This window comes from Heterocephalus glaber, unplaced genomic scaffold (assembly GCF_053883595.1).
Source record: "Heterocephalus glaber isolate CG9 unplaced genomic scaffold, H.glaber_assembly_v1.0 deba00000896, whole genome shotgun sequence".
Classification (NCBI taxonomy): Eukaryota; Metazoa; Chordata; class Mammalia; order Rodentia; family Bathyergidae; genus Heterocephalus; species Heterocephalus glaber.
Window position 1 is genome coordinate 3,707,524 of NW_028258170.1, and position 16,979 is coordinate 3,724,502.

Here is a 16,979-nt window from a genome sequence, read left to right on the forward strand (position 1 = left end):
GGTAAGTGTGATTTAGGACCTGAACTCTGGTTAACGAGTTGAATCACTGGATGAGTGGCCTGGAAGGGTAAATTTCCCTCCTCCTCCCTTGATCCCCTTCTACTTCCTGTTGCCTTGCTATGAGCTGTTTCCCCTCTGCCATGACACCTTGCCTTAGAGCCAGCCAACTATGGACTGAAAACTACAAACTGTGAGCCAAAATAAACCTGTCCTTCTTTAAGCTGTGGGAGTCAGATATTCTGTCTCCCACAGTGATAAGAATGTAACTGAGACAAAAGGTTGGATTTAGGGACAAGTGAAGAATCTCAGTTGCCTTTCTTCCTAGTCAATGGCTTTATCTGGAAATTGAATGATGTGCTGAAAATGTTATTTAACTTTTCTGTACCGTAGTTAAATTGTCTGTAAAAGGAGAGTGAATACTGTACCTATATCATCAATTGTTGAATGGATAATTAGACTAATGCAGCTAGGTGCTGAGAATAGTGTCTAAAAAGTTTAAACTTTTAGATGCATATTATTACATGTGTATAGAATATTGCACATTAATTAATGGGCCTATTATACATGAAGATGGTGACAGGTAAGAATATTACAGAAGTAATTTTAAAACCGGATACTATTTTAAAATGCAGTTTAGTAAATTTTCAATAGCCTTTCACACCTAATCTATCCCAATTTGTGATTTGGAAACATTTTCTTTATAGATGGAGCAATATAGGTTACTTGTAATGAAAAATAATTGTCATTTTTCCCTCTACCTCTTATTTTTTAATATACTAAAGTATTGCCAAAAGTGTGGAATTCTCCTTTGTGGTATCTCAGAAACAGACTATACTTTTTTTTGTTTTTTGTTTTTGTACTGGGGATCGAACTCCGGTCCTTGCAATTGTGAGGCAGTTGGCAGAACGCCTAAGCTAAAACCCCAGCTAAACAGACTATACTTTTACAGTCTCATAGGTTTCTCCCTGTGTCCTTCAGGGGAGATCAACCCAGTGCCACAGTGGAACCCTCTACAGAGAATGTGCATTAGAAGACTGAAATTGAAGGGTGTGTGTCTCAGCAAAATGTATTTCAGAAACCAAGATTCTTTGGTATATATACTTATTATTGCATGATAGTAAATACTTAAGACTTTGATATGGAAATATCAGTGAAAATATAAACTTAAAACCATAGTCTCTTTGAAGATACAGCCAAAATGATTCTTTGCACCAGTTTTAAGTTACCCTAAGAATTCATTCTTGAGGTTTCTGACCATCAGTGTTTCTCTCCTATAAGTTTTGTATTTCCTTTGTTAGTAAGAGGTCAGTTTCACTCAAAGCTACAGGAGCCAAGCAAACACCCTAAAAATAAAAACAGATTTAGTGAAGTAAATTTAAAGAGAATCCAAGATAGGTGAGATGCAACATATGTAAACATAGTTCTTCCTGTCTTTAAACTCCATAACATGCACAAGCATTTACTGTAGATAATATCAACTGTGCTCATTGACTGTGACTTTGAACTTGATTAAGAACCCCTTAGCAGATTAAAAGTTCTGGGTGGGCTGTAGATTACTGACATGTCAGCCAGCAAATTGAGGGAAAAGACCCACCCCAGATGTTGGGGGCACCAACCAATAGGCTTCTACCATGAATGGAAGCAAAAAGAAAAAATGAAAGTGCTCCTGTCTTGGAAGATCATGAATCATCACCACTGTTGCTGGATATTGGTCTCCAGTTTCTTCAGCTTTCTGATTCAGATTCAGACTACTGACTGCAGTGAACATCCAGGCCTTTACCCTTGACTACTCCTGGATCCTCTTCCACCTCCCATCCTGTGAGCCACCCTAATAAATCCTCTATCATAATTACAAATTTATTGCCAATTAATTCTGCAATCTCTCTACAATGAGTAGCATGAATCTGAATATGAAAATCTTACTCTCGCTCTATTAATGCCATGTGACTCGATGGTTACATAGTGAGAAAACATGATTATTCTGAAATTAAAAAATGGTTAAAATTAGCATGTTCCCATAATTTTTGAGGTCCACAAATGATTCCAGTGTACAAATTGAAGCAGCACTTAGAGAGAGGAAACCTCAATGCACCTGTCCCTTCCCTCTAAAAACCTTGAGGGCTCCTCTCATCTGCAAACATTCATGGGCCCTCTTGCCACATTTTAACAGGAGGATCCTGTGTTTCATCACCTGATGCCACAGAGGCTTGCTAAATTCCCCTGACTGTAAGGAAGCTAGTGAAGCTGCATTTATTTTAGATTCAGCACAGTCAGCATTTTCCAGAGGCACTGATTCCCTGTAGTTTCACAACAGCCTCTCTCTGTGGTCCTGGGGCTGCTACCAGCATCACAGCTGTTACTGATTCTTGTCTGATGAATATATGCAAGCTGTTACTGCTGAAGTATCCACATCATTAGTCATTTCTTAAATTTTATCTTTCATAGTTTCCTATTAACATTTTACCATTAGGAACAAAGCGATATAAGGTCCCCAAAGGCTCCCCTCCATTCCAGAAAATCTTTCTACTTCCATCATTGTAGAGCAGCAAGCTCATAATTCAGTAACAATCACCACAAAATATAGATCATAGGAGTTTGCCTCTTGATTCATTAGCTTGAGCATTTCAACGGGACAAATAGCCATCATAATCTTATTTAATAAATTATTGAGTTCTTTGACGCAAAGAATGACTTTCTTTTAAATATAAAAACTTCCTGTTAAAAATAAATAGTTGATTCTAAAATTGTGAGGATAGGAAATCAAAATTCCATTGCATCTACCAATAGATGTAATGCTATGAGCAGCTGCTTCCTTTTCCACCCTTTGATGCCAAAATTCACTGTTGGTGAGTTAGAAGAAATTATATCAGCAAGTTGGCATGGCAGATACAAGATTTCAGACCCCCAGGATAAACAACAAATAGAAAACTAGCTAGAAATTATAGCATTCAGAGTAGGACTTCTGGAACCATTTATAAACCTGCAAGGACACAGTAGAACTAAGCATGAATATATAAGTAAAAATGGAGGAAAACTTCACAGACAAATGCACTGAGCTCAGGACATTGTGATATCTGCAGATGGGCAGACACAGAGGAGGAGAATGGGAGCTATCTTTATCCACCACAGAGTGGACACTGTGTTCCTCCCTGGCAAGGCACCTCCACAGACACCACTGGCATCTCTCCCCTTTGAGGTCTCAAGAGTGAGCCTTGTTGTGGACCTCTGCAGTGGGAGACACTGATGCCCCTCTGTCAATAAGGAGGTGCAGTTGTGCCATCCTGGAGATAAAGATGCCACTTCTTTCTTAAAACACACAAGTGCCCCGAAAGCAGAGTTGCAGCTTTCTTATGAACACCCTCCTTTCAGACCCCAGTTCCCAAAAAAATGGTGTGCACCCTTCCCAGAGACATGAGAACCACCCAATGGCAAGGCACTGCACATGCTGGGCCCTGGCCTTGCAGCTGCACTGCATTCACCCCAGCCTACAGTCACCTGTGTGTGTGTGTGTGTGTGTGTGTGTGTGTGTGTGTGTGTGTTCATGTGTGTGTGCAAAACCATGCTTTGGACAACTGCTGCCATAGTCTGAAAGTGACCTTGAAATGTTCAGGTTGAAATCTCATTCCTTTTTTGATGTTATTAAGAAGTTGGGCATTTTGGAAAAGTATTAGTTACAAGGGCTTTGCCTTCACACCCTCATGGTGTCCTTATGAAGGAGGTCAGAAATCTCCCTGGCTCTTCTGCTTTGTGAGAACATAGCTTTTGGCTAATCTAGTGCCATTGAAGGACACTAGAAAGATGTCATCTCTGAAAAATAAGCCATCACCAGTGACTGCGGTTCACCTGCTTTTGCCCTTCCCAACCTCCTGGATTGTGCCAATAAATTCATGTTGTTTGTCAGTTGCCCAGTCTAAAGCATTTTATTAAAGGTGCAGTAAGAACCAGCACTCAGCAGCACTCACACTGCACACCATGGCAATGATGGAAGCTATCGCCACCCTGATCCTCAGGTCTGTAGCCCTTGCATGTGTTCTCCTGCTTGGTCACTGCATGGGCACTGCCTGTCAGCCCCTGGGGTCACTTTCATCTTTGTGTGCCTACAGTGGCCCCCCTGGAGTGATTTCACCACTAGGGGAAAAGGGAATGGAAAACCATGGAGCCCTTGCCAGCGACCACACCTACAGTCCTCTCTGCTACCCAGAGTTGATCCTGGGGATCCCTGCAGTATCTGCCAATGCTGACTCAAACTGATAGTGCTTCACGAAACCATCACAGCTCCCTCAGTGCAGGAAGAGTCACTCCCCCCAATCAGACAGGGCATTCACACTGTTCCACAGGGAAAAGTCTTTCCACAGGAAAGTCAGGAAAATCAATCTAGAAAGTGACCACTTCCTCAAATGTGCAGCTATCAGTGAAATAAGAAAAAATGCATACTTACAAACAAAGAAAATTGATCTCCACTGGAGAACAAATAAAATTTAAGCAACTGTCTCCAGAGAGAAAGACATCTGAGAATGGCCTGACACATAAGTAAACAACAGATTTCAAGAATCCCAGTGAACATCAAAAATACATGAAGAGATCATTTCACAAAATCAGGAAATCAATAAGTGAACAAGTGAAGAACTGTAAGAGAAATCAAATAATACAACAGCTGAAAAATACAACAGAAATGATCACAAAGGGGAAAGAATATGTGATTCTATGGCAAGTTATACAACCAAAGAAGAAAAATAATGAGAAGGAATGAAGAAAAGCCTGTAAAATTCATGAAAGAGCATCAAGATAGTTAATTTCACATCACAGGAGTTAAAGAAGAAGAAAAGAGAAAGAGAGAGGAAACTGATGTAAAAATTAATGACCAGAAAGTGACCAAATCTAGAGAAAAATATAAATATCTAAGTGCAGAAAGCTCAAATATGTCTAGTATGGTTCATTCCAAAGACAACTACAACAGTACATATTTTAATCAAACTGTCAAGGTACTGCTAAGGGAGTGATGCCAACAACATTTCAAAATAGTCACCTAAGGCTCCCATTTCCCATGGACACTCCAAATACACACCTATTGATAAATCAATTTCCTTTGGAGAAAATCAGAGACCAATGGAGAGGCTTCAGCCCACCAAGAAATTGAGAAAACATCCATATCAAATATTTAGCAAAACATGAGGTGTGTTCTGTTGTGGAACCTGTCCTAGTAGTGGCATATAAAAGTGAGGAAGACATTCCTAACACTCAGCTTCTCCATAGGGAGACAAGGCTTTTGACCTCCCTGGATGAGATGGGGGGACAGAGAGAGAGAGAGAGAGAGAGAGAGAGAGAGAGAGAATATGCAGTTCAAGTTCCATCAAGCCTCTCCATTAGATCATAGAGTCCAGCCTGTGCATGAATATCAGTATTTTCACAGATCATTCTCCCAGCTGATTACAGACAGTGGCAGGTGAACCTTAATTCTTAGGGTCACCATAAATGTAGAATTGGAGCACATGTGTGATATCCTACCTCCTCCTGCTACATCCAGACTCGGAGGGGCTCACAGGATACCACACGTGCTTAGCTCCAGAGGCATCAAAAATACCAATCTTGTCAAACAAAAGGACCTGAGAAGCACATTATATTCTCTGGAGTAATGGACTGTGAGCCTGTTCTCCACTGGAGGCCAACATGAGCACACTGAGAGAGATCGTGGATTTATCAAATGCAGAGTAGCAACAAAAGAATCAAGGAAATGAAAAAAGAGGCTCATTTATTCCAAATTTTAATAAAAAGATAAATCTCTAGAAACTGAGAAGTGTGAAGTGAGATATGTGATTCATCTGTCAGGGAATTCAAAACAATGCTCATGAAAATACTCACTGAGTTCTAGAGATAATGCTGGAAGAAACCGGAATTTTCAATGAAGAAAAAGTGCAAAATATTCACAAATAGAAATACTAGAGCAGAATGATTTTTACAGCTGAACTTAAAATTCAGTAGAGAGATTCAATAGAAGATGAGATCATTCAAAAATAATGATCTGACAACCTAAACACAGTTAAACAGAAACTATAAAATCTGAGGAGCAAAAAGGAAAAAAAAGAGGATCATTTAAGAGACTTATAGAATAAATGCCAAGCTTAACTACATGTGTTTTTTCCATGAGCCAGGAGGAAAGGAGAAATAGAGAAAAGGACAGATGCATAATAAAAAATAAGACAGAAATCATTTCAAGCCACAGGCAAGAACTAGAAAGAATCCAAAAAGATCTCCCTGGGGACACATCAAAATAGGAATGTGAAAATTTTAAAATGGAAACAACATTTTGGGGCTCAACACAAGAAAAAGGAGCCATTGCATATGAAGGAATCATCGTAATGTTGTCAGAAGATTTTTCATCAGGAACCATGAAGACCAGAAGGTACTGAGATGACTTCCAAAATCATAGAAGGAAAAACACTTACCAATCAAGACTACAATAGCCAGAAAATTTATCTCTTAAAAATGGAGGTTTTACAAAGACTTCCTAAGATTAATAGTACCAGATAGTTTATCAGGACTAGAACTACCTTACAAAAATGTTAAAGGGCTGGGCGTGGTGGTACATGCCTGTAATCCCAACACTCAGGAGGCTGAGGCAGGAGGATCACCATGAGGTTGAGGCCAGCCTGGGCTACATAGTGAGAACAAAGCCAGCCTGGGATACTGTCTCTGAAATCAAAGGAATGCTAAAGGTTGTTTTTCAAGCTGAAGTCAAAAGGTTGATAATTAGTAACCTTTGAGGTATAAAACTCAGTGATATAAATACATTCTCAAATACAAAATATTTTAATGCCATAGTGGTAGTGGGTTAATCAATTATCTCTCTTGCACATATTTTTTTAAAACTATGAAAATAAGCTACAATTATTTAATAAGGATGCAGCTCTTTAAAAAAAATTAAATTAACACATCAAAAATAGAAAATACAAGAAGAGGAAAATGGAATTTACATATGTAATAAATTGTTATCAACTTAAAATAGCCACTTACAAACATGAGATGTTTTATGTAATCCTCCGGGTAAACTCAAATGTCTATAACACTTACATAAACCAAATAGGAAAGCTCCAGAAATATGATTACAGAGAACAATGAAACCACAAAGGAAGAAAGTAATAGAGGAAGACATCCATTACTATGGTCACAGTTGAAAATATTTGACCTTGTGAAATTCTTACTCTCTACACAGCCCCATTGTCACCATTTTTCTTGGTCAAAAAAGGCTAGAGATGCAGGACACCCCTTTCACATGCAGAAGTAGCTCGTCTCTGCTTTAAAGTGGGGAGCAGCTCACAGAGCAGGGAAATTAAAGAGCTGAGAATTTGGATACAGAAATGTCATGTGGAAGTTGCCTTAAAACAATCTGGGCTCATTGCCTCTGTCACAGAGAGAACCCTAGTTCTATATAAGATTTCCTTTATACATTCAGAGATCTAGAGTGACACTGAGTATTTCCTTCCTTCATGATGTGTTTGCAGCAAGAAGGCTGAAGGGAAGACAGTTACTGCACCTGACATAAATGGAGAATCTCCTGCTTGCTGAGGCATTGAACATCATTACCACTTTAATCAGTGTACTTATATGACCTCTCACCATTACACATCTATTACCTGTGCTACACATGTAATCGCATACACTGCATTTGATTACATATCATCATATGTAATCTGTATCATGCTTCCCTTCTGGAATTTCAGGGACATGGATAAAGAAAGAGCAAAGATATAGGATCTTGAAGATGATGTTATTCCACTACACAAGTTTGTTAATATTATACTATTTGATCATTAATATTTGTTGTCAGTCATTGATGGATGTGTGAGAAGGAACTGATTTAAAGATACAAAGAGAAGATTAAGATAGACATTCAAGTAAGTAATCTAGTATAAGTGGAATCCATTAGATTCTAGCTATTATAATAAGGAGAACTGACTGATACACAAGTTGTGTTGTAATAGCCACCCAGTTCACAGCTGGACCCATAGCTGCTGTAGTGTTGTACACAAACACGCACACACACACACACACACACACACACACACTGGCCCCTGGCCCCTCACTGTCCAGTGAACCCTCATGTGTTGTACACCTTTACCCATGAAGTAAGTTGGGAAATTACACCTTGGCATTGTTGCCTGAAATCCCAGCTGCTCTCCCTTCACAAGTGCCCATGATTTCATCCTCAATGCCATATCTACTCTGTGGGAGCCACAGACAACATATCAGTGTCCTTGTCATCATGCATATGCATATGAGCTGGACCCGGTACCCCTAAAGAGCCCCCTCCCAATGACTGCACAAGTGAGAGGAAAGGAGATTGTGAAAACTCCAGGAAACTTGGCACCTGAATGCTTCATGACCCTCACTACTGCTCTAGTCACCCACTCATTATTGGTCCTGATGGCCCTGCTGTGCTCCCCTCTACTGACTGCAGCTGAGAGAATAGCACAGAGGTGACATCACTGACCCCTCTGAGGCAGAACTGCCCCATCTCTCTGACAGAGTGCTCACAATCTTCCATAAGGGAAAGTCTTTCCCCAATGAAACCAGCCTGTGAAGTTTGGAAGAAAGAACCATTCCCTCAAATGAATAGATGTCAACATAAATCAGTGAGAAACATGAATTTAAAATCAAGGGGAAAAAGCAAAGAAATAGATCTCCACTAGAAAAAAAAAAGTCCTAGTAACTGTCCTTAAGGAAAAGATAGTTATATGCTCCCCACATAAAAACTCTAAATAATTTATCTAAGGAAACTTGGAGAATTTTATTAGGGGATGACAAAGAGATGATTTAATAAACTAAAAAATGAAGAATTTCAACAGAAAGATTGAAATCAGAAGGAAGAACCAACCAAAATGTTGGAGTAAAGAATGAAATAAAAATGATGAGAGAGAGAGCATCAACAACAGAATTAATAAAGGATATGAAAGAATCTATGAACTGTGAGACTGGTTACGTGAAAATATAGAATCAAAATTGAAGAAAGAAAAAGATTAAGAGTGAGGCAAACTCACAGGGTTTATGTGACATCAAGAAATAAAATTTACATCATAGGAGTTGAAGAAAGTTAAGAAGAAAAGGGATGGCCAAAAGGCTTATTTAAAGAAATAACATTATTTGAGAGATCCAGATGAAAACAAAACTGAGATTCCTCCTCACCCCAGGAAGAATGGCTACCATCAAGAAATCAACCAATAACAAACACTGTCAGGTTTGTGGGGAGAAAGGAACCCTTCTTCATTGATGGTGGGAGTGCAGACTAGTGCAACCACTGAGGAAATAAATATGGAGATACCTCAAACAACTAGGATTGGTAGTCCCATTTGACCCAGCTATTCACCTGCTGGGTATTTTCCCAAAAGAATTAAAAGAATCATACCACAGTGATATATGCTCACCCATGTTTATAATGGCACAGTTTGTAATAGCTAAAACTTAGAAACAGCCCAAATGCCCATCAACTGGAAAGTGGATAAAGAAGGTTTTTTTTATAAAATAGAGTACTATTCAGCCATAAAGAATGAGAAACTAGAGACATTTTTAGCTAAGTGGATGCACATTGAGGCCATCCTCTTAAGTGTAATTAATAGGACACACGTGTAAATACCAAATAGTTTCTCTATTGTGAAATGCTAAAAGTGGAAATAAGAATCAAAATATATGATTGATACAGTGTTATAGCAAGAAAAGGTCTAAAGGAGTAAGGGAATTGGGAGAGGTAGGGGAAAGGAAAGAAGGGAAAAGAAAAGGAAAAAAATGGAAACAAAGTCTTTGTAAGTAGGGAAGCATGGAGGGAGTGAAGGGAGGGCAGGGGAATGGGGAAAATATACGAACCAAGCTACATCATGTAAAGGTACAAGATCCCAATGATGGATATAACTGTATTTTATACCTAAAATGTACCAATAAACTTAATGCAAAAAAAAGAAAGAAAGAACAGCCAAGCTGAACATGGTGGTGCATGCCTGTAATCCCAGCCCTTGAGAGGCTGAGACAGGAGGATCACTCTGAATTCGAGGCCAGCCTGAATTACATACATTAAATTTTTGAGACCCTGTCACAAAAAAACAGAGAGAGAGAGAGAGAAGAGCAACAACAGCCATAAAGCTGCCACATTTGGAGAAAGATATAAAAATTCAAGTGCAGTGCAAGAAGTTCCAAGATTTTCCAAAATTCCATCAAAGTGACTATACTAAGTCATAGTATAATCAAACTGTTGTAGTTAGCTCTTTCTGAGGGATGACATCAGCAGTGTGTCAGAATAGGAAACTTCTGACATTCATGTATGCTTCCTGGGCCACACCCCTCAGAGTATTGCAGGAAAGGGTAAGGGACATGTAACTCAGACTTCATCTCTGGAAGGAGCTTGTGCCTCACACTGCCAGGGGCTACTCAATGGCCTCATTTATAAGAATTTACCCTGCAACTTAAATGACCAAACAAACACCAGCCCTACAACAGAGAGACAGAGCTTGGTGCCTCATGAACCTTTGGTTTGGCTCATCCCACTAGTAAATCCAGATCTAACCATTCTTTCTGTAAGGAAACTGGTCACACACCAAGTGCTACAACTGCCATAGTTTACACTCAAGGTGTTGTCTCTCTTCAATGACCTGGCTCTGAGGGTTGGTGAGGCTTTGCATTAGTGGATAGCCTAAAACCACAGAAAACAAAGAGGTGGAGGCATTATTGCAGATAGGTAAATTAATTAGATACCTTGTAGGCAGTTACACAGGGCCAGCCCAGGAGGAGCCAACATGCAGGACAATCAACACAATCAACACACAGCATTGTAAAAGAAGAGGAAACATCCATACCCACATAGGATTAACAGCAGTGATTGACATTTTAAATAGGTATCAGTCACCTGGGTGGGGGACCAAGCTTTTCCAAGAAAGATCCCTGACCCACCCTTTTCCACAGAAAATCCTTGCTCATTCCTTGTATGCTTGCTACATGACTTGTTTCCCCATTGGATCCCTGTTTAATCAATATTACCTAAGCAACTATACTTGTCATAATCTTATTGGTTATTCATAGTTTTGTCCACCTTGTGATTTCTCATTGGATGAAACTGCCTCACCTTCTGGCTTTGTCCCATAAAACAACTTTGAGTAGTTGGGTTAGTGGGCAAACCACTTTCTGGTCTCCCTTCTATCTCTCTTAGACAGAAGCTTTCTTTATGTCAATAAAATTTTCCTATTTTTAAGCTCTGTTGTTCCTAGAATTCATTCTTTGATTTTAGAGAACAGGAACTCGCACTTTGATATTTAGCAGGGCTAGGAGTTACAGCTTTTCCCCTATATCACTCCAATATCATAACTTATATTAGCCAGAAAGTAGAAATAAGCCAATTGTTTATTCCTTCACCAACCAGTGAAGGAATAATCAAAATGTATTATATCCGAAAAAAGGAACATTCCATGAAAGTAAGGGTATCCTGACATATACAACAACATGGGTGAACATTGGAAATATTCAGGAAGATGAAAGAAGTCTGTTGCAAATGACTAAATACTTTATAATTCTGTCTGCGTGGGCTGTTCAGAATGAACAAATAGGAGCACTGGCAAGAGATTAGTAGTTGCCAGGGATTGCTGGGCGAGGGGAAAGGACCATAACTGCTAGTAGGTCTGGTTTCTTACTGGGGTGATGACAATATTCTGGAATTAGTGGTGGTGGCTGCAATGCTTTATGAAAATACTAATAAGCAAAGAAATGATTTCTTTAAGAGGATGAATGTCTTAATGTATTCATTATACTCAAATAAAATAATTGTATCAAAAGACAAATATTTCTGAGATGGTAAAGAGGAGTATTGAAAAATGGGAGAAATAATGGACAACAGACAGGAAATGACAGTGATTAATTAGGGGTTATTTGGAATACATCAAATTTCTGCTTTGATTGGAGAAGGAAAATTTATATTAAGTTTTAGAGTTTAAAAAGCATTTGCAGTTTTGTTCCTAATTTGGTTACAACTGTGAATAATTAAAGCTCAATATAACTAATGTCAGTGTATTTGCAGGGCAAAATACAAAACCAGAAGTAAAATTAATCACAGCAAAGCATCTGGGAAATAACTTCAGTGTGCAAAATCCCCAAAGCTGCCTGGTAAAATAAGCTGCTCTTTGCCTAGGGCTCAGCTATCAAAGACCTGCATGTCTCATGTATGTTTGTAAATGTCAACTTACAAATCTAGGGTAAAAAGGAACAAACCTAATCACCGTTTTAGAAAAAGAAATAATGTGAGAAATTAAAAAACGAATCATTATATGCTTTGTTCTTATTTTAATATTTTCTCCTATCCAATGTCTGATACAATTATATATTAAATCAGAATTGGATGAATCTGACTGAATGTAATACTATCCATGAGATAATATTCCAATTTCTTATTTTACTCTGGCAACAAGAAAGTCTTTATTTTATTGGTGTGCCAGCACATATGTGAATTTCAGATACTTTCTTGTTTTATTTAAAAATAATTGACTTGGCACATTAAAAACTATGCATAAATTCAATTCTATATGGAACATGCCATATTTTACTTAGGTTTGTTAAGAATGAAAAATATATCATCAACATTTCAATTCTCATATGTCAACAGAGAAACATAAAGTTGCACTTCTGTAAAAGGTAAAGAAACCTAAATATCTCAGAAATATTGATTTTCTCATTGCATTCCAAAGTTTTAATTTCCAAGTATTCTTAATTCAGTGAATTGAAAATGTATTTTAAACATGTTGCTTCTGCTTCTTTTTTGTCCACTTTTTGAACAAAAGCCTTATTCTTCTGTATCAGAATATTGCTATAAATTGATAATGAGTATTGTGGCAAAATCATAATAGATTTCTAAAGAAAAAGTAAATGAAAATTACTTCTCTCATAAAATCCTAAAGAAAGCATGGACCAATAAAAGTGCCATAGTAATTTAATGTTAGCCAGTGTTATGTTCTGTATTTCTAGAACAGCTTTTGAACAAATCATGATATTTAGGAACATTATATAAATTTTATGTATATGCAGATATTATAAAAACTAGAAGTTGCCTAATAAGCCATTTTAAACCTTTGTCTCTGTAATATCTGCTTTATTCAATATCATTTTAAAGATCCAATATGATTTCAATTCATTCACTTGTATTCCAGGAAACAAGGAAATAAGGCCGTTAAAAATCAAGAAACATGAAAAACAAATATATCATGAAGATTTAGATCTGGATATGGGTCAAATCTTCTCAATTTTTTGACATATTAGATTTTTTCTTTTATTTTCAAATAGATGAAAATGTTTTTTAAAACATAACGTGACAAGGATAAATAGGAAAATGAAGAAAATATCATGTCTGCCATATATATATGTATATATGTATATATATATACATATATATATCATTGATGTCCAGAATTGCAATATATGAATGTATAATTTTTTTATTATTTTCTCAAATGCTTAACAAGATTATGAACAATGGACCAAGGAAATTGCTCCTTATTGACTGAATTCATATTAGTAAGAATTACTAATAATCCTAGGATAGAAGTAACACTATTTATCTTCTTTCTACTTATTTATCTCATTAACCTTCTGGAAAATCTTGGAATGATCATCTTAATTAGAATGGACTCCCAGCTTCACATGCCGATGTACATTTTCCTCAGCCACCTGTATTTCTGTGACCTCTGGTATTCTACAGCAGTTGGAGCCAAGACGCTGGTTGCCCTATTTGGCAAGGACAAGTCAATCCCTTCTTTTGATTGTGCTCTCCAGTTCTTCATTGCCTGCACCTTTGTAAACTCTGAGTGCATGTTGCTGGGGGTGATGGCCTAGGATTGCTACAAGGCCATCAGCAGCCCCCTGCTGTACACAGCCTACAAGTCCAGCAGGCTGGGCTCCCTGCTGATGGCTGGGGTTTACCTGGTGGGACTGGCAGATGCTCTGATACACACCACACTGATATTCAGCCTGTGTTTCTGTGGTTCTAATGAGATTGATCATTTCTTCTGGATATCCCAGCCATCTTATTACTATCTTCTCAGAGACCCAGATCAATGAGTTAGCCATATTTACCATTTTTTGATTCATTGAACTGAGCACCATTTTGGGAGTTCTTGTCTCCTATTGCTATATCATCTTATCCATCTTAAAGACCTGCTCTGCTGGGGGTGGGGGGGGTGTTAAAGCTTTCTCCACCTGCACCTCCCATTTAACTGCGGTTGCAATTTTCCAGGAAACTGTGCTCTGCATGTACTTCCAGCCAAATATATCTTATTCCTTAGATCAAGACAAAATGACCTCTTGTTTTATGCCCTGGTGATTCCTATGCTGAGCCCTCTGATTTATATTTTAAGAAATAAAATATGTGAAGGCAGCTATTGAAAAACTGAAAACTAGAATGTGGATTTAAATATTTATAATAAATCCAAACCTTTCCCAGACTAGCATTTATACCAATCCTTGTTTGTACTAGCACTCATTTGTGCATATGTTGTGTTTCTCTAAGCTGAGGTGCTCCATTCTCTGGAATTCTTGTATAGTACTAATTCTCTTTGGAAAACTTTCCTGATACTTCTACTTTTACCAGCTTTTTTATTTGCATATTCTGTCATTCAGGCATTAGTTCAAGTGTATTAAATTTTATCAAGTTTTCAATAATGCTTTTGTGCATTTAAATTTATCATTTTCATGATAAATTCATTGATTTCTAAATTAATGGATCCTATAATCTAGTAAAAGCAAGAGGCATTAATTTCCTAAGCAATAAAATAGTTCATAATAACCTTGAAATCATTCATCAAATAGAAAGGCTGAACGAAATGAATGAAGGGCAAACAACAAATTCCATTGTGCAGAAGAGAGGCATCCTTGGATATACACATTCAATCTTAGTTATAAAAAAGTGCAAACTGGAGAAAGGAAAGGATTCTAGGCAGAGGGTCCAATAGTTATCAATATCTTTAGGTGAGGAATTCCATAGCTTTGAAGAAGTTGGTGTCTCCAATATGGCTAAAGAGTGATGGAAACAGCCTTGATTAATATGTCCACGCATTGTTATTCTTAAATACAGAATCTTCATAATTATCTAAAGGATACATTCCACTTCTAACTGGACTCTGTTCCTGTTAAAGGCCCTGGAAGTGTAGTCCACAGACAACTGGCTTCTTAATGTACATGTAGGATGTCTGAGATGACGATGTCCAATATGAGATGTGAGTTCTTTTTTCAAGGACTGAGAGTTCCATCGATGTTATCTAATTCATCTGCATTGTGCTTGTGACTACAAATGCAGAAAAAAATGAATAATTTTAAAAACTAGATATTTTTAGTCTTATGAAATGTTAATAAAATGAAATAAACTTACAATGATATGTGCTTTAAATATACATATATATATATACTCATGAATTGCATAAAATCATATGGAAACTAAGGCATGTCTCCCCAAAGCCTGTGAAAGTGGGGCTTCCAGGAGGTGACTGGGTAATGGGGCAGTACATTCACAGGTGGATTAGTCCACAGGTGAATCTACAGCTGAATCTGAGGTGAGGAGGTGGGTCCTGACTGCAGAGGTGGGTAAGGAGGAGCATGGCCTGGAAAGGTTTCTCTCCCATCCAGCTTCTGCTTCAGCTCTCTGGCTGCTGAGCATCATGCCATGAGCAGCTTTGCTGCTGCCTTCCACCATGCCCCTCCTACCTGGACCCAGCAGATGGGAGGACTGGAACTTATAAATGTGAGCCAGAGTAAATGTCTTCTCCTCCTAGAGGTTGTGGGTGTTTGACATTGTGTCCCCCAAAAAAGAATGTGACTAAGACAGTGCGCGCGTGCGCGCACACACACACACACACACACACACACACACACGGGCAACAGTTACGTAGCAATTAATCCCCTGGTGAGGTTTCAGAAGAAAGAAATACCTAAATTGCTCATTGCACATAATGGAATACACCAACCACATTTCATTTTGTTGGTTTTGTCCACAAGTTTTGTGTTGGTGCCCTACTGACTAATAACTGCATTGTGACTCCAAACATACACCTAATGTGGAGATTATTGCAATTATCTGCAGCTCTCATGCAACATTTAGTGAACACATAGCAAGGACATTTGTAGGTGCAGTGTCACAATTTACATATTATAAACTAGTACTTCACAGACAGCTGACACGGAAGCTTCTTCAGATCTCGAGCTTGCATAGTTTCAGTGTCCAATTGTTTTACTTATATTCTATGTAGTCTTCGAAATTGTCCAATGCCCCAGCATTATACAGCATTTTCTCTTAATATCAATGTTAATAATGCTGAATTGTTTGAGTAAAATAATTAAAACTCTACTTACATATATGATGGTCCTTTTTATTCTTTGATCTTTAATCACCTTGGTTGAAATTATGCCAAGCTTATACATGGGATTTAGATAAATTTTCACTTGGTTTAGGATTTGAAAATTCTGTAGATAACTGAATTTACAAAGTTTGAAAGTGTAAACCCAACTAAAAATTCTTTAGCGTTTCATGAGAGTAGCCACATAATTGTTGTTTTCAAAGAGTTTCACTTCATGGAACTCTAAACAGGAATTTGTTGAGGGTATGGTTTCTTAAATTTTAAAAAATCCTATTATCTCTGAGGTTCTAGATATCAGTAACTACATCTATGCAATGTGGTTGTAAAACACAGTGTAAGTTTTATGATACATATAGTATATGAAATACATGATAATGTGTAAAATAAAATAGATAATAGACCAAAATATGCAGCATTTGATAAGACCTTCAGTGATCTCACTTTGCCCCTCACATTAATTTCTAAAGATTTTTGTAACCAAACATTTGAATGAGATGAAACATGCATAAATATATACCATTACTGATTTCTGAGATATTATGTCATACAGAATTATATATGCCTTTTATATAAAATTTTCACCTTTCCTCTAAAGTTATGTTGAAAAAGCTG

The 16,979-nt window shown here is 37.7% G+C and overlaps 2 pseudogenes across 1 annotated transcript in view; one reads left to right on the forward strand and one right to left on the reverse strand.

Annotated features, from left to right (window-relative positions):
* The window catches only part of LOC106008074 (olfactory receptor 10AG1-like), a 144,617-nt pseudogene that overhangs the window by 73,719 nt on the left and 53,919 nt on the right, over window positions 1-16,979 (reverse strand). The window lies entirely within an intron of this gene.
* Window positions 13,495-14,431, forward strand: LOC101703834 (olfactory receptor 5W2-like; annotated as a pseudogene).